Genomic DNA, 22,770 nt, shown 5'->3' with positions numbered 1-22,770 from the left:
CTTTGTTGAAATAACACAAAGTAAAGGCGATTCACAGTATTAAAATTCCAGCGATCTTAAAACACTATAAAACATTTTAGTTAGCAGAAAAAAGAGCACGGATATATTTAGAACTTGACAAAAAACATTACAAGACCATAGACCGGATAAGGGCAAGTTTTGTGGAAAAAAACGCGATGAATTATGAAAAATGCCAGGATATAAGATTTACATCAAGACATGAAACATGTTCTCCCGTGTACCTCGATAATTCATTAATTTCGTACACAGACAAACTTGACACGAGATTGACAAGGTGTCTGTACATAATGAAAATAACGTGGGCAACAGAAATCCGTCACTCAGCTAGTATTTTCTCCACAATTCTGTTTGGAAAAATACAAAAAGTTATTTACTTGTTTCATTAATTTGTATAGGACCTATAGTGCAGTTTAGGACTCCAATGAGAGTCTTGGACAAAAAAAAAATTTTAATAAAAAAAAAAGCAGGGATAATCTGAGACAAAATACGTTTCTACTATAATCTCATTTCTTAACACTTACTAAATTCAGCGTGATTGAGATTATGTAATATAATATTATTATATTAATGATTGGAGTTCTGGCAATCGTCAGATTCTCCACTCATTTTGAGTGTTTGCGGCTTTAGTGCACTTGCTCAACCTCCACCGGCTCATTACCAGTGATGCAGCGAGAGGGATGCACTGGGATCTCTCGAGCTCTGCTCTACCCACCACACGTGGGGGATAGAGTGGGCTCAGAGGTCCTTGGGACGATTGTATAAATATTGTATATAGAAGTGTAAATGTGACTAGAGATTCTTTAATTTTTATGATTATTTTATTTTATTTATGTTTTCATGAACATAGTTTGGTTATGTTCATTTCTTTTTCCTTCTGTTTGTATATATTTTAAGATAGATTTTATTTATTTTTATGTACCTTTATTTTCATTCTTATTTTTTTTTTAAGTAAGAATGTATCACTATTACCTATTGCCCACAACGGTGTGGTAGATTATAATATCTATCAATACATAAAGTTTAAAAATAAAAAATAAAAAAATTATATTAATTTTACATTTAATAAATATAAAAATAATAATTTATACATAATAATGATTCTATTTGTTATTTTGCTGGTATATATTCGTTATTAAATTTTCAACCGTTTAATTGTAGGGTTTAAATTACGTTTCAATAATGTTTTTATTTATTAATTTTATTTTATTGTATTTATTACACTACTAATCAGAAATAATTATTAAATTTTTATAACTAAATAAATTTAATTTTTAAACTGATATATTAAGTAACAAATCGAAAATAATAATATAAGTAATGTGGTAGAGAGGAAACCTAATTTTAAAAATACCTTTTTGGAGTTAAGCTAGAAAATATGAAAAAAAATCTTAGACGGTAAAACCAGTTATGATACAACATTTATTTGTATACAATCATTCATTAATATTACATTATCAAATATTTAAACTTATACTTTATTAACTTTTTTTTTATTATATACCTACTTCATTACAGTTATATTTTTGTTTGACTTAGTTTATCATGTTTCAGTTTTTCTCTTAATTTGTAATATTATTTTGTTACATATTTTAAATTAATACAATATTTTTTTACTCGATCTTCCAAATCCAAATTCATTCAATACTAAATATCTGTAATATTTTATTTTGACTGCTTCTCTTGAATAATTCGCAATTGAAGACCCACGAGATATATCACTTTTCCTATAAGTTTCGAAAAACAAAGCTTATTCTAGAATCTTTCAGGATTTAAGATGAGCCAAATAGAACAAATAAATAAAAATAGATTCAGGTATAAAGTAGAATGTTAAAATCTCTTTTTTCTCAATTTTTGACTTTACTATCGAATTCCTCAATTTATCCCAGTGATCTTTCATTGTAGGATATATAATTAAAATAAAGAAATTATTGAAGTATTAGATTTAAAAAAATTAAAAACTTTAAATTGAAATAATTTTCTTCTCACTACAAAATGTTCTTTCACAAGTGGGCTAATACAACAAAATTGATACAGGAGTGATATGATAAACAGGAAGAATAAAAGACATTATAAGGAGGGAAGAATTCCCCAGGAGAGGTGAAGAAAACAAAATGAAAGACCATCTTCGTGTCTAAACAATAACGTTCCATTCTCAAGGGCATTCTTTTATTTCACGCATGGGTTTGATAATGGTTATTTATTTTTTTTATTAAAAAAAAGGGATTGGCTACTACATTCCGTTCGGAGCTTCGTAATGCTCAACATTAAGCTATCAACGAATTTCTTAGAAGTCATTTAAAATGTTTTTTAACTGCAATTTTTTTAATTAATTATAATTCATAATAATTAATATAATATTTCTATACAAATTATGAATTTCCGGTAGAAAAATGATAAATACAAAAAAGGTAAACTATATTCAGAGAGGTATGTTTACTAAAGTAATTTATGAATACACGCATTACACATTAGTTCAATTACTCAATAAAAATTCATATAAATAAATCAAACTTTAAGATTAAAATAAAAGAACTGTACAGTATAATATTAACAAACATTAATTATTTTAAAAATTATTTAATATTAATTTCCTACATTAATTTTAAATTGTTGGGGAAAAGCTTAATAATAGAATAAATAATTAGGCTCTGAAAACACTAGTCACGAAGTTACATTCAATGTATTAATTAAACAATAATAATACGTTAATGAATAAATTTATTATAATGATAGTAACAAATAAATTGTTATAAATAACAATAAAATTAACCAAAAAATTCAATAATAACTTTTACACTTTTTCAGATGTTTTTGTCATTTAGTCCATTAGTTCAAAACTTAAATACAAGTTTATAAATACACGTGAATCAAAAATTGTTTCCCCCTTGATTCTAAAACTATTGCATGAAATTTCAAAAATTATAAAACATACGTAATTCCTAAAAATGAAATAAAATTTTGATGAAGATATATTCTGACAAGCAATGGTAAAATGGCTAAATAATAAATTAGACACAAATATTATTTACTCTGGCTAAATGTAGTACTAGAGACACACAGCAGTATGGCCCATTAGCTCAGTTGGTTAGAGCGTCGTGCTAATAACGCGAAGGTCGCGGGTTCGATCCCCTCATGGGCCAGTATCTTTTTGCATAGTTTATTTTTGAATAAAATAAAATTAATCCCACTTTAGTTAATTAAGTCGATTAATTCAACAAATTAAGTTGTTTTTTTTTAAGTTTTCTTAATTTAAAAACTAACATAACATTGATTAAAAATAAAAACTATTGAATACATCTAGTTAATGAATGTTTGGTTAAGTCATGATACTTAATTTGCATTACCAAAAATGCTCGAATGAACATATTAACCTTAAACTTAAAATTTAATTTGAAGCTTACCAGAAATGAATAGCTACATACGGAATATCAATAAGAATTACAAGCTAGAACTAAAATGTTTTTGAACATACAATAGAACATGATTTTAAAAATTAGTAATTTAAACCTATTCATTATAATCAAATGCAAAACAAGAACTATAAGAATTTGCTGGAGGTAAGGAGGAAAGAAGGTGGCAGCATCTACAATTTCCCAACAACTTTGAATTTGTCAATTTATATGAACAAAGGAACTAATAAGAAATATTGATGCTTGACTACAATAAATACCTTTCCTATTTTAATGTAACATTTTATCGATAAAACCCAATTCCCTAATTTCAAACGTCTTGGTTTTTAATTTTTGGTAATTTTTTGACTAAAATGATTTAACACAATTTTCAGTTTAAAGTAGTTTATCTAATCACAAATTTTCCAATTTTTCAAATTATTGGAAGTGGATGGATGGTCATGAGCCCACTGCCCCCCCCCCCCCCGAGTATTTTGGGAGAAAATGAGATGTAATATGAATAAGACAAATATTTATCAAAATAATTATTACTTAAAATGATTATTAAATTATTTGAATTATTAAATAAGTACTACTCAACAAACTTAAGTATAACTCAAATTTTTGAAGTTTTTTGTGAAGGCAAAGTACCTAAGTGTAAATTTTAGCATATGTGTATTTCCTTTAACTTATCTTTTTTGTCAAACAAAATTATAATATTGAAAACTCATAAACTCAACCTCTGTGACAGCATTATTACAATAAACAACATTATCCAACAATAAACCTTTTAACAATATGAAAATCAATGTAAGATACTTTTTTTTTTATATTTATGGAATTATTATTAAATAAATACTATTTTAACCAGGGATTCCTTATTAATCCAAGAAAAAAGTAAGTCAAAATTGATATTTTGAATGGAAAAATTAAAAACAAGAAATTTCTCCCATCACTCAATGAAACAGCAGCACTTGAATGATTCTTTCAGTTCTTGGCTTGTTCTAGTTCCAAAAATTGTATGATTAATACTATTAAAATAAATGAAACTATATTAAAGAGGAAAAAAGATAGGAGGAAAAGTGCAATCAAATGCGAATTCAAGACAATCATTTTACAATAAATGAAAACTATTTCTCTTTCAATAAAAAAAACATGATTCATATAATCGGCTTTCAAATATATCTTCCAGGATTTTTAAATTTTTTTATTCATGTATGAAATAAATTTATATTTATTATTAAATATCATGCTATATTAATCTAACAGCATGTTTAACCATTCTATTTTTAAAACAGTGGCGAATCTTAATATACAAATTTAAATATATTAAATATTAAAATATTTTATTTCTTCTTCTTTAAATTTTCACATTTTAGGAAAAGATAAAAAGAATATCCCAGATAAAAGCTAAATGAGCATATTCTGAACCTTCGGATTCCATAAAACTAATGGTGAAAAATGTGTTCTCAAAAACAATTACATATAAATCATACTATGAAAATATGAATTTCAAACATCTATTTGATTAAATAAATATTGAAATATCCATAAATAAATTAAATACCTGTCATTAAACAGAAGTCCGTGATCCACAGGTACCAATCTGAGAACAAAATAAATAACTTGTAACTTAGAAATTTAGAAAATCTGATCATCTCTGTTACCTATTTATTCTTCATTATTAAGTTTCATTTCTAGCATTTTCAATACTAATAATAGACCACCTACATCAATACATCTCACTCATTACCTTTGTATTGAGGAAACAATACAGATTATATTTAATACATTATCTGTATCTACATTGATACAAAAGTGATTTTAGTAAACTCTAGTATATTCATTTCAAATTATACATTTTCATACAGAATACATCTAGCTTTAAATTAAATTTTTAACTGTTATGAAGATCAATCACAAAGTGTAAAATCTTCATTAATTTTAATAAAGATCTAAAACATAGTCTTTCTTTTAATTAATAGATCATTTTTAAGATGACCAGGATTTCTGGTGTTTTAAAGCTCAATAATGCTAATTAATGAGTAAGGCTCTGTGTTACTAACTCTAAGGACCTGGGTTTGAATCCGGCTGTGGCAGATAATTATTATATGTTTCGCTGTAACCGTGAGTTAGCCCTGTGGGCTTGGGAGTCCTCCGAGGTCCACTTACCCTCATAAAGTCAATACCCTTAATTGGGTAAAAATCTGGCAGTGCATGATACCGACCAAATCACTTTGTTGCACAACCGACATGGACTATTGTTACTTAGTCTAGTGTAACAATATTTCCTTACAAAGCACTGCATCCCTAACCCTTCATGGGTTGTAGTGGTATAGATTTAAATAAATTAATGTTTTTGATTTGTTTTTTGTAAGATTTCTATTGTTTTGTTTATTCATATTCCTCAATTTTTTTTTTTTTTTTGTTTATTCCCTTTTAATTTCGATACTATTATTGGATAAAATAAAGAACAACCTCAACACTAGATTCATAAACAAAATAATATATATAAACATTTTTTAAAGATGACAGTAATATTGAGGATTCATTAGAATAACAAAATAAGATTTAAAACAGATATTCAATAATTCTTTAAAATTAACTTAATTATTAGAAAAATACATGTCACCTTCTTCACTTATTAAATATAAAATCAGATGTTGCTGACATAAACTCTGACATGTGATTCTGATACATTTATCAAATGAAACATGAAAGGAATTTTGAAATATGAACTTATTCAATACAAGTAACGAGAAAACTAAAAAAGTAATAATGTGACATGCAGCTTACCATTGATTCTTCAGAGATTTCAGTTGCTTCTTTCTTGAAGTTCACTATCTGCCAAGGTCTTTAAACCCAGCAGATTTCGATACGTAAGAAACCGGATGACCGCGGCGATAATTAAGAAAACAACTCATACATAAACAACACTTTTAAATAATACAAAAAAACAGACTGAGCGACACACCCGAACCGCACCAGACAAAATAACAGAAACTATGCAAATAATATTCATACATAATTACATAGGTAAGTAAAAATCAAAATATATTGCAGTAATAAAATACTGATATAAATATTTAGAGATTACTAAATAGTGTAGTCAAAATAATTGTGAAAGCTCCTTTGTACCACCCTTTTAAGAAAAATATAAATTAATATTTAGATCGATTTTATAACATTATCCATATAAATTATTAACACTTAGTAAAAAGACAAAATAAAAAAAATTATTAATAGATTTAGTATTTAATTTAAAATAATCTACAGTGTGACTTGATGGAAAATGGATATCACATCCATATTGCTAGCTATTTTCAGAAAACATGTTTTTTTTTTTTGTTTTTTTTAATAATTTATTTATTGTTATTTACAACTGTATACACATATATACAACAAGTAAATTTTCTGTAGGTGACATAGTGACATAATACAAACATGTGGAGAATCTACCCACTGATAGAACTCCAATAACATTTCTAGCGGCAAAGATCTCGAGGCCATCTTCTTTTCAGATGCCTAGGAGGATTATTAGGTAATGAAGGAGAAACCAGGTTAGAAACAAGTGGATTTGGGTGGTTGAGAAGTTTGTTATGGAAGGAACGGTATCTGGTTCTGGCCAAATCGGCAACATATGGAACATTGAAGTCCTGATGGATGACTTGATTTGTGACAAAGTAAGGAGCAATAAGGATTTTGGACTGTAAGGATTGGATTATGGAGGAATTTGATGGTTTAGTAGAGCCCCAAAGCTCAACTCCGTATGTCCAGATAGGCCTTATAATAGTCATATAGATCAGTCTTTTGTAATGGATTGGGAATTTTGACCGTTTGTCGAGTAATTGTTGCAATAGTCGGAATCTACGAGCAGTTTCTTGTCTTGTTAGTCTTGTATGAGGATTCCATGTTAGTCGTTTGTGGAGATGTAGTCCTAAGTAACGGATCTGTTTGACAGGAATAAGGGGGTATTATTAAAGGATACTGTAGGGCAAGAGGTCATGGGTTTATGTCGAAGGGTAAATGTGATTTGGTGGGATTTATTGGAATTTATTTTAATCCTCCAGTTTTGGCACCATTCTTCAAGGATGGTGATGTGGGATTGGAGGGTTTGGGATACAATGTAAGGATCATTGTTCACTGAAAATAGACATGTGTCATCGGTATACGTGGTGAGGATAGTGTTAGGATGTCAGCTGTGAAAACTGTATAAAGGATAGGACCAAGGATACTATCCTGAGGTACACCATCAGACTGACGGAATAGGGATGAATAAGCGCAGTAGAAAACATTTAAAAAGCATAAGTGTATTCAATATGAGCTTTGAGTGTAGACGTAGGGATGTGTGCTTAGTATATTAAGCACATATAGTGCGCTTAATAAATTTTGTAAGTGTTTCCTTAACTTAAAGAACCAGTGGCTGGTTGCAGCCTGGTGACTAGAATAAGGTCCCCACTTGTCTATACCAAAATGAAATCTACAACCTGCAGTCAATTAAAAATAAGGCATTTTTGATTTTTTTTTTTGGCAGAGAACTTATTTTTAATTTAAAATAATTTTGATCACTTAAGTTTTTATTTGAATTAATTACAGATCAAATATAATATATTTTAGGTCCTGCTAGGGTTTTCCATAACATGATTAGGGAAACTAATTTCTGAGACCCATTTCATATTCTATGTTGTTATTTAAATATATTTCATGAATTCATGCATGTTCCTCTGATTTCCATCAAAGTCCTAGTAATTGGTGTGCGAATTATTTTAATGAGGCATCACCAATAGGCCTAAACCTTAACTGTGTAGACTCAAGACTAGGATGACAGCCATAATTACATCATTATAAAAATATAGTGAAACAAATTGTAATGTCTACAACAATAATGCAAAAACAATAAAGACCTAGTATTATTCGATGGGAAAAAAAAAAAAAATTGTGGAAGACTTCTCAATGTACAGAGTTTAAATCTTCATTATTAAAATTGTGAAATATTTACACAAACAAAATTAATTTTTTATAAAGACTAGATATCCCTAACTATGCAATGTTTGCTCGAAAGCTCAGAAATAATGATGATTAATACTTTGCGGTAAATATTAATAGGTATCAGTGTTATTTTTTAAAGAAATACTATACTGTTTTTCAAAATCATTACATCAATATAACCAGACAGGTAACATATTTCTAAATGAATTCATTTTTTTTTAATGAATTTAGGAATTATTTTATCCAATTTATTAAACTGAATTGTTATTTTCCAATTGAAACTTGACTGGAACAACTTGGACAGGATTTATAGCTAGCAGTCGCCTGGTGTGGCATTTATAAATTTTTCTATAACAACCAATGAAATAAGATTCTCTAAGCACCTGAAGTACATAAAAAACAAGACAAATATAAAAACATTCAAAAACCATTGATTGATATTTATAAATTTAACATAAATGGAAACATATTTTAAAAGAAAACTTCTTATATCAGTTTTATAATTTCAATTTTGAAAACTAAATTACTAATATTCGAGTGAATGCTTTAGAGTGAAATGCTTATTTTTTTCTTTTGATGATATAGCAGCATTAATTAGAATATTCGACTACAACTCCTCATGGCACAATTCACTCTTGAGTCCTTAGCTCCTGAACCTGATCCCAAGTCCAGGCCTCCTCCAACAACAAATGCCAGGATTCTCTCTTTATCAGCATTGTCCTCCAGCAACTGATCTCCAAATCCCCATTGTTGCTTCCAAATAAGTTCTCATCATAGCCTTGGACTAGAATGTTCTAGAACTTTTATAATTTGTTCTCTCTATTTCCCATTGTTTATTTTTGTTTTAAAGTGAAACATTATAATTCCATCATACTAAAAACAAAACTAATAACTACCTTCTAAATAATTATGAATTTCTAAAACCAGTATACAATATCAACAGAGATGGTTAAGTTTTATTAGAGTAATTTTTAAAAACTCATAATTTATTATTTGAGAAGTTTGTCGGGGGGTGCGGTCAGCAAAGAACAACATAAATCAACAAAACCATATTTATTTATTTTATGCCGACATTTTGACCTGAGTTTCAGGTCTTCATCAGGGGTTATGGCGTAGAAGGTAGGCCTGCAACTCATAATTTATTGATATTTAAAAAACTTGTAATAATCATTCAACCATAATCTTGTCATTTTGTTTTCAAATCTAACTATTATTACAATTAATGAACTAATTAGTTATATAAATGGATTAATAATCTCATTAAACCAATACTTATCTCTACTTCCAGATGTTACTATGTCCAAAACAGTGATTTTAAGAAACTTGTATATAGAAATTTAAAAAAAATATTCTGAGATAAAGTTCATTAAGAATGAAAAAAATTGATAAAAGAACAATGTCATGTGTGTACAACTATAGATATTTAAACCCGAACATACAAAAATTGATAGGTATATAGAAATTTTGTGTTGTAGCTTAAATCTCTAAAGTTATAAGTTGAAGCTGCACAGAAAGAACCATTCTGCATTTTGAATCATGCTTTTAATATTTATCTCACTCTTAGGGAAAAGTAATGCTCATAATTTAATGTTCTTGAATTTAATTTATTACTTGAATTATTAAATTCAGTTAGGTATAAGTTTCATGGAATGCTAATGCATAATAGTGTAATGAATATAAAAAACAGACAGTTAAAATAAACATTGTATTTAATGTGAAATAGAAAATCGTATTTAATTTGATATTAATTGATAGAAAGAAGGGAAGATGGTAGGGACTACAGCTGAAAACATTTCTCTCTCCTTCAAAGCCGTATAAAACAGCCTTAACATAAAATACACAATAGAAGCTAAGACGTTAGAAGGAAACTTCCAAATTTTCCTAACAATTAGGACCAAATTTTCAATCGATTTTGACCCAATTTCTGCAAGAAAATTGACCCAACTCAAAAATGTAGTATTTAAGAAAAATTAATTTAAAATACTGTAAAAGAGCCCATATTATATTTCAATAAAATCTTGTTGAGCTTAGAGTTCTGAGGAGCATATTGTACATATCCAAGACCTTCCCTAATTCCAATGTATGAGGAAGTGAGATCTAAAATGTGATTTAAAAACACCATATCAGAAGGGGTTAGAAGTAATAAAAGAATGATGCCAAATTTTAAATTAAAGAAAATTATGATACCCAAATGTTAACATAATATATATATCAGTGTGTTAATGAATTTTGATATGGGAAATTAAACATGATTGGAAAGCTGAGCTGAGTTGATGTTAGAAATAGATTGTAGAGGGGTCACCATAATTTTTTTCAAGATGGGGCTTGAAAGCCATATTTCTAAGTTTCATAGTAATTTTATTTCTTACTCTGTTGTAGTTTCAACTTTCTTAAACCAATTGTTGATGGGTAACTGCTTATATTTGTCCTGTTGATGGAAATGTGTGTGCCTGCCTCTATGACGCTTCTCCCAATGCCATGGTAGGTCCCTTGGTCTCTTAGCCAGACATGTTACTAGATTGAAGGCTTGGAATGGAGAAAGCTAGGATTACTCTGTAGAATTAGCATGAGAATTAATACTTTATGGTAGTTTTCAACTGGGTTGACCGACGACCCTGTGACAAGTCACAGCACCGCAACAAGTTGTAGGCCAGAATCCACAAGATGGCACCACTTGTTGCTAATGATTATGTAATTACTATTAATAAAAACTATAAATACTTAAATAAAACTTAAATCTGCGGACTGAGCATATATATATCGTACTAGTATTTTCAAAGTGACAACTTGAAAATGACTTTACCTACAATACCAGTCTTGTGATGTGCTTAATAAACTATGTAGGACGTCTTTAAGACTTACAACTTAAAGCTGCTCTCTCTACTTCAGTAATATTTATACAAGTGCACTGTTGTAAACGAAGTCATTTTTGAGCTGTCACTTAAGAAATATTAGTGCGTTATGCAGAGGTCTGCTTTTTTACACATATTTAGGATAATAAATAATTTTAAACTTACATCATAAAAATGTACAAAGATTTCCACACACACTAAGAGTAAACTTTCATTTTATTGTGTATTAATGAAGCGATTAACTATTTATGACCATGAGCCCAATCCTAAATTTTTCGAGATTATTTTACACACATTCACAAAAAAAAGCCACAACTCACAAAAAGCTACAGATACATGGGGATTTGTGCATGCCTTGGCTTAAACATGAAGAGCAATGTAAAAATAATCTTCTTTACGCATATAATATTCTTGAAGCACTTTGTCTCACAATATATATATTTTTTCTGTATACAAGAAAATCAAGTCCTGGGGCACCATCACAGTAAGCTTGGTAATCACAGCCTAATGCTCAATAGATAATAATCAATTACTTCAGAATTTTTTTTTGATGAACAGTTATCTCCTTACATAGCCAGTAAGCCTTACATACCCACAGATATCATATCTTGATATTAGCTTGGTTATCTTTATTAACAATATATTGAAAATAAGAAATAATTGTTATCATTTAGTAAATGATTACTTTTTTGAAGTAATAAATGAAGTCCAAAAGAGAGTAAAAGCTAGATTAATAATTTTAATAACTATGATTATCAGTAACTTTTCGATAAATTTTCACAGACATTTCAAATCAAATTTGATTTTTAGTAAATGTATTTTACACATGGCATATTGAAACATTAAATTATTATCTAAAAAATTCACTTCAACAAGGGTTAGAACTCATTATCAATGATCAGGGTCCCGTTGGGTGTTAGGAGCTTCAAAAGTAAAAAAACTTCCGAAAGAACCCAGAATATGAATCGTGTAGTAATGAAGAGATCAACTATTTATAATCATGAACCCAATCTTACAATTTAATGAGATCTATTTCAGTTTAAAATCTGATTTAAAATTGTAGCTATGGAAGGAGTAACTTTTACTACAACTGGGTATCTAGAATCGACAAATTTCAAACTAAAGTTTAAAGAAAGGAATAGAATTATATGGAAACCATCAAGTGCTGCTTGCACACACTTCATAAATTTAACTTTACATTAAAAACAAAATTATCCCTTCTATTTGTAGTAGAAAATTGTTTTCAGGATTCCTTTTTTTTTCACTTTCTATGCAGGAATGTTTCCCTGCATCCTTTATATCTATGATTGTCAACCCACAGAAGTCTGTGAAACTCGAGCCATCAATTGAACCATGTGTGGATGATATCCCTCCTCGCTGACTTAGGACAAAGTTGGAGTCAAGGTCATCCAAAGGTGCATTTCTCTGTTAAAACCTTCCAAAGAACACTAAAAAATCAGGAAAGGTAAACAATAAAATAGTTTTAGCAATAAGTCCTCTCAAAAACTGTCAAATGTCACTCCGAAGGCTTTCATTACCAAAATCTGGTTTTCAGATAACTGTTTGGAAACTGCTGCTCTATCTAGATCTGCAAGTGGTATAGTTATTCATTAAGATAATGCTTTGGCCACCCTATTGACTATTCAAATCCTGTTAGTTTTTAAACGTTTCAAATTTTAAACAATTTAAGTAAATGGTATTAATATTCTTTATAGGATCCCATCAACTTTCATTTTGTATCCGGTAGTAGTAATAGTCAGATATGAATAATTATAATTAAATTTATAGATTTCCAGAATAAAGTCAATTGTTTGGAGCTATCTTTCAGTTCAGAATAAGTAATAGGTAAGTTTTTAATGAATAAATGTATAGTTATCACACCAAACAACTGCTAAGTATAAAAAAATTATCCAAATTGTTACAAAGTTTAAATGGAAATATAATCCAGTTTGGTGATAGGATAAAAAATATCTGAATACATTAATATCACTATAAAAGTTATGAGCCATTATAGAAACATATTACCATCTGATTGAGAATTCATTACAAAGGAGATTCATTAAATGCTCCAATGGAAAATTTTCACATGAAGCCATATCACATAGTACCAACTGAAAATGGGGATACTAAAATAATTTACAATAATTGATTGCATTTATCAAATATAGTTATGTTGTATCATATAAGAATATTTTTGTTCTCCTCCCCCATAAACTATATACTATTGAATATATAATATATTCACTATTGAAATAGTATTTTACAAGTTATTACTATATTTGATCATTTAAATTTAAGTGATAGTTAAATTAATTGTTAGTTAAGTAAAATTTTATAAGAATAATTTCTAAATAAAAGTCAATCTATTGTTATATAAACAATGACAAAATGTTTATTATTAAATATATTTTTTAGTAGTTCATACCTAGCCAAGGTATAAGCACTTTTGGCGGTAACATACTTGGGTAACAACTAAACTAGTACAATAACCTGGTGCCATATTTTTTCAAGTCACTTATTCTCTTTGTGAAAAAGTTAAATGTTCTATGTGAACCTTACGTATTTCTGCCCGAAATATTGGAGCTGTTTGCTTTAAATTTCGGAATATCTTTTATGTAAGTAACTGTTACTAAATATGTTTTATTTACTTACCTAAAACTTATTGTAAGCCTAGCTATTAGTTTATTATATATATTATTGATGAAGATGCCTACAAAAGTAGTTTGAAAAATACAATTTTCTAAGTTTTTTACTGTCTATTAGTTTTAATATAACTGATTATAGTGAGTCCTTAGTGAAAAAGTCGACGTGATTCTGTTCGGATAGCTTAGAAATATCGATACTATTTGACTTAAATAGCTCTTTTAGGGCCAATATTTCAGAAAATTTACTCTTCTTTAAATGACGTTCTCTTAGGTTTTCATGGTTGTTCCTACTTTTTAAGATATAGAGCTCCGAATGAAAAATTAGTTTTTTTTATGGCTTTGAAACAGCCGCCATTATTTATTCCCCTTACCTATACTTGGCAGACTCATCACTTTTGACGAGTAATTATACATAGTTTTCATTAAAGTAATCAAAAATTGGCGTGACATAAATGCCTTTTTTCTTCCCGGCTCTTGCGCTAATAGTTTTGGTCAGCTTTTCGAGTGAAGTAGATGTAACCAACTTTCTCATGGGAATACCTGAGTTTTATTCGTATCGCCTTTAATCTGAAAATAGCTTTGTCAAATATGATTGTCAATACTAGTTTTTTTGTAACGCACCTACAATCGACAATTGGTGTTAAAGGATTATATGTATTGAGTGTTTGCTTAGTTTTAACCATTGTTTTCCAGTACTTCTTTTTATAATTTTTATTTAGATCAGAAACTTAAATTTTTAAAATATACTTATCCGTGAGTTTCCTTTGAAGTTATTCTAATTGAATTGCTCAAATTCAGGTAAACATGAACTTTTGAGAAAAAAACTATGTTAATAATTTTTCCTTTTCATTAGTTTACGAATACAGATTTATTTGTTTAAGTTGTGAATCTGATTTTATTCGTTTTTTTAAGTGAAAAGTACAAAGAATTACGAAATCTGGCCATTTTAATTTTGAAGGAATAAATAAATGTTTTACTGACCTTATTACTTTATTTTTCGTTGAATTTTATTATTTAATTACGTATGAAATTTGTTTCTTCTTGTTTTGTTGGATAGAATTTTGCAAGTTTTAATTCTTGCATAATTGCGCGCATTCTGTTAGAGGCCAGTGGTACTGATTAGTTGTAATAAAGCTCAAAAGGTAGAGCTGCTGTTTCATCTAGGAATAACATGGCTTCTTTCTTTTCTTCTCTCCTTTGTGTTGTTAACCAATGTTTTTTAGTCAATTTAGAAAAAGGTTGAAGAAGGAAATGGAAGGAACACAATTCTTAACTTTCCCACTTTTTTCAACATCTTATACAAAATTAAAGCTGACATAAAGTGCCTCAACATAGAAATATTAACTTCGGATAGTATCCGAGATATTGAGTTTCATATTTTGATAATTTTGAAAACAAAAAAAAATCCTCTTTTCACAAACTTATTATAAAGCTTTTCTCCCAACTAAAATTTCATAAGAAAGAAGTTGTATTGTATTAAATTCCCTAAAGGAATATAAAAGATTTTATCATTAAGCAATTAAATTTCAAGTTTCACCAAAAATAATTACAAATTACTAAAATGAACTTTTCTTTGTAAAGAATACGTAAAATAAATTATTTAATGTAGATATAAAAAAATTCTTATTTAAATAGTGCTCTGACAAAAATAGTTAATATTGCTGGTAATGATTTAATAATTATTGCTAAAATTGCTAGAAATTTTCTCTCTTTTCTTATTATGTTGAGTTTACGACTTTCATGTTTAGATTTTTAGACTTTTTTAACAAATATCTTTTAATTTATCTTATGTTTTTTAAATTGGCTACATGTACATTAAGATGTTTATGTATGATTAAAAAAAAACAGTAAAATGACATTTTAATTATTCTTTAATTGAGAATGAACCCAAAGATAAAACCCAACTGCATCTTATCTCTTTATTTAATCTTCGGAGATCTGTCAATTATCTCCACAAATCTATAATTATATTAGGAAAAATTAGATTGTATCAACCTTAACATTTACTTTTAAATTTACATTATTCACAATTATATTATATTGTTTATTGATTACAATTATTATATGAATTGAGAAAAGTCAATTATTTTTATATTTTCATGTAATTACTTTAATTATTCTGTTTCACAAAATCCCTTTTACGTCTGAAATCTGTCATTTTTTAAAAATCCTGAAACTAATGTTTTACCATGACATTTAAAAGATTTTATATTTAAATATATTGTTTAATTTTTTTAATTATAGTTATTTGTTGACTTTCATCTTCCTTTTCCTCTCTGACTGCTCATTTATTTATCTGAAAAGGTTTAACCCAATTTCAGCTCTAATTATTATCTATTTTGGCCACAGATTTATTATTGTTAAATATTAATTTTGTTAATGTTGTCAATATAATGTTAACCGATTCTTTAACTCAGTCTACATGGGCGTAGGCAGGATTTCGCCATACGTATTTACTTATATATAGTCCATTCTGAAACATTGGTAAAATAAAGATATGTAATTGCACATTCCCAGAAACACCTCAACATTTTAGTTCTACTTTACTTCGTAAAATTCTATCATTACTTCTTAAATGTTGATTACCTATAATTACAATAAATTATTGAAAATGAAGCGAAGGAATTCAAATAGTTAAAAACAAGGTTTAACCAATACTCGTAAAATGAAAATACAAGGCAGTTTTGCACTTTTCATCTCTGATGATTTTTTGGACGCCACTATCTTTCCCGCTATTACCTAACTAATTATAGCATGTTTCCAAAAGAAATCATCTATCAAATAAGTTAACTATTTCCTTTTTTTGGGGGTCCCAAAAATCTAGAATTGATGGTCCTCTCTGCCTACGCCCATGTCTATCTGCCTCGAAATTAACTAAATCCTCAATATTTTTTAGTGATGTATATTCTATTTGTTTCTGCTTTTATTATCTGATGCTATATTTAAAATTTCTTCTTTATCGGAATCAAAATTATGACCATTTTGAATAGTGTTATAGCTTAATATTTTTGGGGTTCTTAACGTTCATTTTGTGGATTTATTTATTATTTAGATTTTGTGTGGTATCATCTTTATAATATAATTTGTGCATACTTTGTAATTAATTCTATATATCACTTTTTTTTTTTTACTGTTTAATATATCCTTTATGTTTGTCGCATGGTTATGATAATATGTTTAAATGTCTTTTTTATACTTTCTGTTATACTTGGGACATAATTGGCTTTTCTCAATTCATATAATAATTGTTTTCCATATACAATATAATATAAATCTAAAAGTGATTGTGAAGGTTGATAAAATGGACGAATGTCAGGGGATTAAATCGAGAACAAAAAATTTAGGAAGATTCATTGGTTAAAGGGAGAAAATATGGAAAAAAAGGGTTTAAAAAAAGTATAAAGAGAAAAATAAAAGAACAAAAATTATAAAAACTCAAATAGTAAATGATTATACAATTTTTATTGAGCCAACGTTTCGCCACACGTTGCAGGGCTTTGTCAGGGCTGTTTTGACTGAGCCTCACTCTGACTTTGACTTCGGTCAAAACAGCCCTGACGAAGCCCTGCAACGTGTGGCGAAACGTTGGCTCAATAAAAATTGTATAATCATTTACTATTTGAGTTTTTTGGATCGTACCCGGACCATATTCCATTCATCTGTACACACGGTCAATCAATAATCTTCGTCTATTATTATATATGATTAATTTACCCTACTATGCCTATATTTTATAAGTATTAAAAAAAATTCTCCGACTATTGCAATACTGTTGTATGACTGAGCAATGGTATCGGAGCCAATACTGCTGGGCAGCACAACTTTATTGACTTAAGTTTTTTTCTCTTTCCCCCCTATTAATTTCTAAAATATTACTTCATAAATCATTATCATTAATTTTATTTTGGTTCCATTGAAGTGTTTGTTGTTGGTAAACAATGTTCCCAGAAGCCAAAACCGATATGTGTAACAGGATACGACGATCCCTTCCCTATTGGAGCTAGTTGGCAGATAATAGATTTCGCTGAAGCTATTAGGATTATATTATAGTGTGTATGATTGATCCTTATATTATCCCCCAAGAGGAACTTGGACGTCCATTGTGAGGACCCCATAACGTTGATGGAAACTGCTGCGGGCCAAGGCCCACAACTGTATGGATGCTAATTAGGGGGCCATTGTGAGCCTCTAGTGCAGCCCCTCTTCCTCTTCCTTCTCCATCCGAGTATCATATGCAAAGTCACTGCACTCCCAAACACTGTCGTGTACGTTTCCACTCGCTATCACTATCGCGTTGCATTTCTCGGGCGGTATCAAGGCTGACAAGGCTCTCGAAGCCGATCTTCCTTGACATTCCTCTTTACGTGGATCGTAAAAATCGTTAAAAGATCGTAAAGATCGTTAAAATCTTAAATACTGTATTAATCCAGGAAAAGTAGTGCTGACAGGGTCGGGTTTATGTAGCGTTCATTGCTACCAACTGACCTCATTTTATTTTCAATTAAGCCAAATTACATTGAATGTATAATTTTTTTTTCTAAATTTGACAACAAGATATTCGGGATGTGCGATTTATGTTCCTAAGTTTAATCACTCTCCTCAGTATAAATTCCGCACTGGCCTTTCATCTTATACTGCCGAATTTTATGCCATCTTAGAAGCATATAATTTTGTAGTTTTAACGGATCGTAGGAGTGCACTATTGTCACTAAATAATAATATAAACAAAAGTATCAGCAATATCCAAATGGAATTAATAAAAAAAAACATTATCTAGCTATAAAAATAAATAAACAAATAATATTTATGTGGATTAAGGGTCACGCAGGAATCCATGATAACGAGATATTAGATAGGTACAATGGCTGAATTAACCATTACAACAAATCAACCGGTAGAAACTAAATTTTCTTATGCGTCTTATTATATAATGATTAAATTAGATCAGATAGGATGGTGGCAAAAACAATATCAGAAGAACTCCACCGGGCAGTTCTAAAAAATATATTTCCTCATATCTTTCGAAAACGGGGTGCTTACAAGCAAACGTAGGAAAACACATCATAAAAACTTGTAGGACCTAGGACGAATGCAAAAATTGTGTTGGTAACGAGACCCTTATTGTACTTGAATTTCCTACATACAAAAAAAACATCAAGAAAATGTGTTCAAAGATTTAGGTACGAATAAAAATATATAATGAATATAAATATTAATGACAGTACATTAAAAGTAACATACTATACAAAAATATGTTACATGCATGGACATTTGAAATTTATAAACAAAAATGTATAATAGATAAAGTTATGATATAATATATTAGTAAAACAGATATATTTATCTTAATAAATAGTAGAAGGAATGAAGGGATTTGGCAAACTGTCTAACAGAGATTTCATAGAATATAATTAATTAACATATGATTGTATTTAATAAATCAATGCCACCCACACAGCAGAAACAAAAACCACAATAATTAGCAAGTTTTGGGTTGAAATTTTATTCCAGTAAGAAAATATTTTTATTACATAAATATTACTAATTACTAGGGAGTATTTGTAATATGTATTTGAATATTTCAGTGATAATCACTTTTAATAAAAACACTATTATTGATTTTTACGTTTCGAGTCCTGGGGTGAAAGCTTCAGGTCATCTGATCCGTTATAATTAACTTGATACATTTCATGATTAAAATTTTGTCAACTTTGAAATGGATTCAATTATATAATCCAACCATTCTTAAATTAAATAATTAAATCATTAAAAGTATTTTTATTAAAACTCTCCAGAGAAAGAATTTTCACTCTTATTTGAATTTTACTTCAAATGCAGGAAATATTGTCTTCAACAAGTATTTAATTGAAGAAAAATATACCTATTTATACCTAAAATAGCATTAAAATCCTACTTTGTAGGTCTTCATCTGGGCTGTTAGGTGGGAGTGTATACCGAGACTCTTAAAAAAATTGGGGGGGGGAGGGCATTCATAGATTCTCGCATTGTATCTTATTATATTATCATTTGTAAATCTTCAATGCTACTTAGTTTGTCACAAGTAAATTCTTTCATAACGACTTCAATATTCCTTTGCCAATTTGGGCGGAATGAGGTACCTTCTTCCATGACCCAAACCCCCTTATTTCTAATCTTTTTACATTAGATTTCTTTACAATTATACTCTCAAACCACTGATAGATAAAGCGATACCTGATAAACCGATGATCTGAGCAACGTATCTGTGACCTTTGGCCTAGTCCTATCGACAAAGGTAGCTTTCTTCCCCTTATTGAGGTCCTCTAGGTTATGAATTAAAATATACCTCTCTGCTTTATATTGGTACTTCCCCAGAGGAAATGATAGGTGTTAGCGTCCATGGAGGCTACCAACTCATTTTTCTTATTCAGGCCGTCCAACAGATTCCTTACTTACGGGATTTTAATAAATAACAAAATATGTTTTGTCTTACCAAAAAATGGTATAAAAATAATATGTATATTATTACGGAATAGAAATTCAATGAAATATTTCAGGGTGACTCACCGCTCTGGAGCAAAACGAACTTCACATCATCCTTAATATTAGGTTTTTAGTCACGATCAGGTATGGGGACATTTTTTGACTTCAGACCACAAATCGTTTCAGATGACATTTTTCATACTTAATATGTCCTTGAAAAATCAATCCGAGTACTAGATATTTTAAACGCTTCACTGTGCAGCTTGATGATGGGGGAATCGAAAGGAGCAAAGGCCTCAATTCCTTCTTGTAAACCGAAAACCGTGTAAAAACTGAAAAAAATTGTGGCGGTATGTGTAAAAGTTGTTTTTATATAAGTAATTCGTTCAGGTTCACTATTTCAAAACCATCTCGTAAATGTCGAGTCATCAAGATATATCTGCGAATCGATCGAACATGACATTTTTTATGATTTCTGAACTCTGTGTGGGTTTTCTTCAATGCTATGTTTGCTATCGGAAGGCTATATTCAGATCGATTCTTATGAGGTAGGAAACCTCCTATATATTTGTGTTACTACTGTGTTCTTCATGTTATTGTTTATTAATTTCATTTGGGTATACCACATCCTTTTACCTTGGGGCTCTATATCTATTGCTAACTTGAAATTTAATACTCCATAGTTCCTCTTTCATTGGAAGGGGCGGTATCTTTGAATTTATTTATTATTTTTTTAACAAAAAGGGTTATCTGAATGCAGTATCAGTTTAATTAAAATTTTCTATATCATGAGAAGATAGTTGACAGTGCATAATATGTGTGAGGAGAAGGTGGTTGGAGGTGCGGTCAGAGAATAACACAAACAAGTTAAAAAATATTGTTATTAATGCCAACGTTTCGGCCAGAATTTCTAGCCTTCATCAGGGCTAAGAATAAAAACAAGACAACAACCCATGAATAAAGGACATATAAAACGGTAAAAGTAAGTAATTGTATGAAATAGATAAAAATAAAATAATGAAAGAAGAGATAAATAAAACTTATGTATAGGTAATTAAATATGTAAAATAACACAATTAATGAAATAAAAATATAAAGTTATATAATGCAAAGGAACGACAAAACATTAATATTTTAATTTAATAATAACTATTCAAATATTAAAGTTATGGAGAAAAAAATTATATGTAAACCAAATATTAGAATAACGGAACAAAATATAAAGTTAAGTAAGACAAAGAAGTAATTAGAAAATATGACAATAATAATATATATGATGATCAAAACTAAAAACGTGAATAAGGAAAATTAAGAAAGATTCTGAGTTAAAAAGTACGTTATAAGAGATGATAAAACTACCAGAAGATGAAGAATACGTTACAAGTTACTTGAAAGGGTAAAAATAAGAATTTTAAAATTATTCAAATGGAAATACATAAAAGGGTGACGTCAAATGATTTAAAAATTATTTAAGTACATGGAATATAAAAAAAATTAAAATTAAACATTGTTACCTTTTTAAGTAAATTAAATATTTGGGAGTATGTTAAGTATAGGCTCTCTTTGTCGGTTTTTAAATTGACAGAAAAAGGTTCTAGTGGATAAAAAAGCTTTCAAAGATAAGTCTTTTGTCATGGTTACGAACTATGGCAAGTATAAATATATTATCAAAATTAAAGGAATAGTTTAATGATAGAGAATGTTCTGAAAGTTTTGAGCAGAATAATTTTGTGAGGAAACAGAATCATCTGAATCAAACAGAATCATTTTATATATACTTTATTTATTGCTTGTTATCTTGTTTTTTGTTCTTAGCCCTAATGAAGGATAGAAATTCTGACTGAAGCGTTGGAACTAATAAATAATTTTATTAACTTATTTCTGTTATTCTGGGACTTTGGGGGTGCGATACCATTTCCTCATATACAATTTTTTTTTTTTTTAATTTTGTTTTTGTACACTTCACCAAAACTTATAAACGATCGTTCATAATGGAGTGAATGTCATGATCGTTCATATAATAGAGTGAATTTTTTTTTAATACGATCATACATTTTATAAAAGTTCATTTAGTTTTACACGTACGTAAAAAAGATGAAGGTATCATGTACAAAACGTGTTACATAATATATATCATAATCATTCCTAATCTTTAGCTTCAATGGAAGCCCTTTATTCAATGCAACTAAGTCTTTGTCCCCTTTTAATTCAAAAGAAGCTGCCAGGAACTAGTCATTGACTCAGAAAAGGTTGACTAACTATTGTTATAATTTCCTTATTTTTTTCTGGTAACCATTAATATAATGTTGGCCATTTAAATATGTATTTTTAAAAAAACATACAAAACATTTCTCTGAATAGGCAAAGATATTTAATTACCCTACGTACATAAATAAAATATATTATATAATA

General features: G+C 28.8%; 1 protein-coding gene and 1 non-coding gene across 2 annotated transcripts in view; both read left to right on the top strand.

The window, feature by feature from the left end:
* Positions 1–22,770, top strand: part of LOC106677343 (organic cation transporter protein) — a 304,283-nt gene that overhangs the window by 128,578 nt on the left and 152,935 nt on the right. The gene's annotated exons all lie outside the window — the stretch shown is intronic.
* On the top strand, positions 3,088–3,161 carry TRNAI-AAU (transfer RNA isoleucine (anticodon AAU)). Its single transcript has one exon. It is a non-coding gene; the product is annotated as a tRNA-Ile (tRNA).

The sequence above is a fragment of the Halyomorpha halys genome, unplaced genomic scaffold, assembly GCF_000696795.3.
Source record: "Halyomorpha halys isolate HHAL.00 unplaced genomic scaffold, Hhal_1.1 Scaffold94.1, whole genome shotgun sequence".
NCBI lineage: Eukaryota > Metazoa > Arthropoda > Insecta > Hemiptera > Pentatomidae > Halyomorpha > Halyomorpha halys.
The sequence above is the reverse complement of the archived record's forward strand: the minus strand, read 5'-3'. Positions and strand labels throughout refer to the sequence as shown.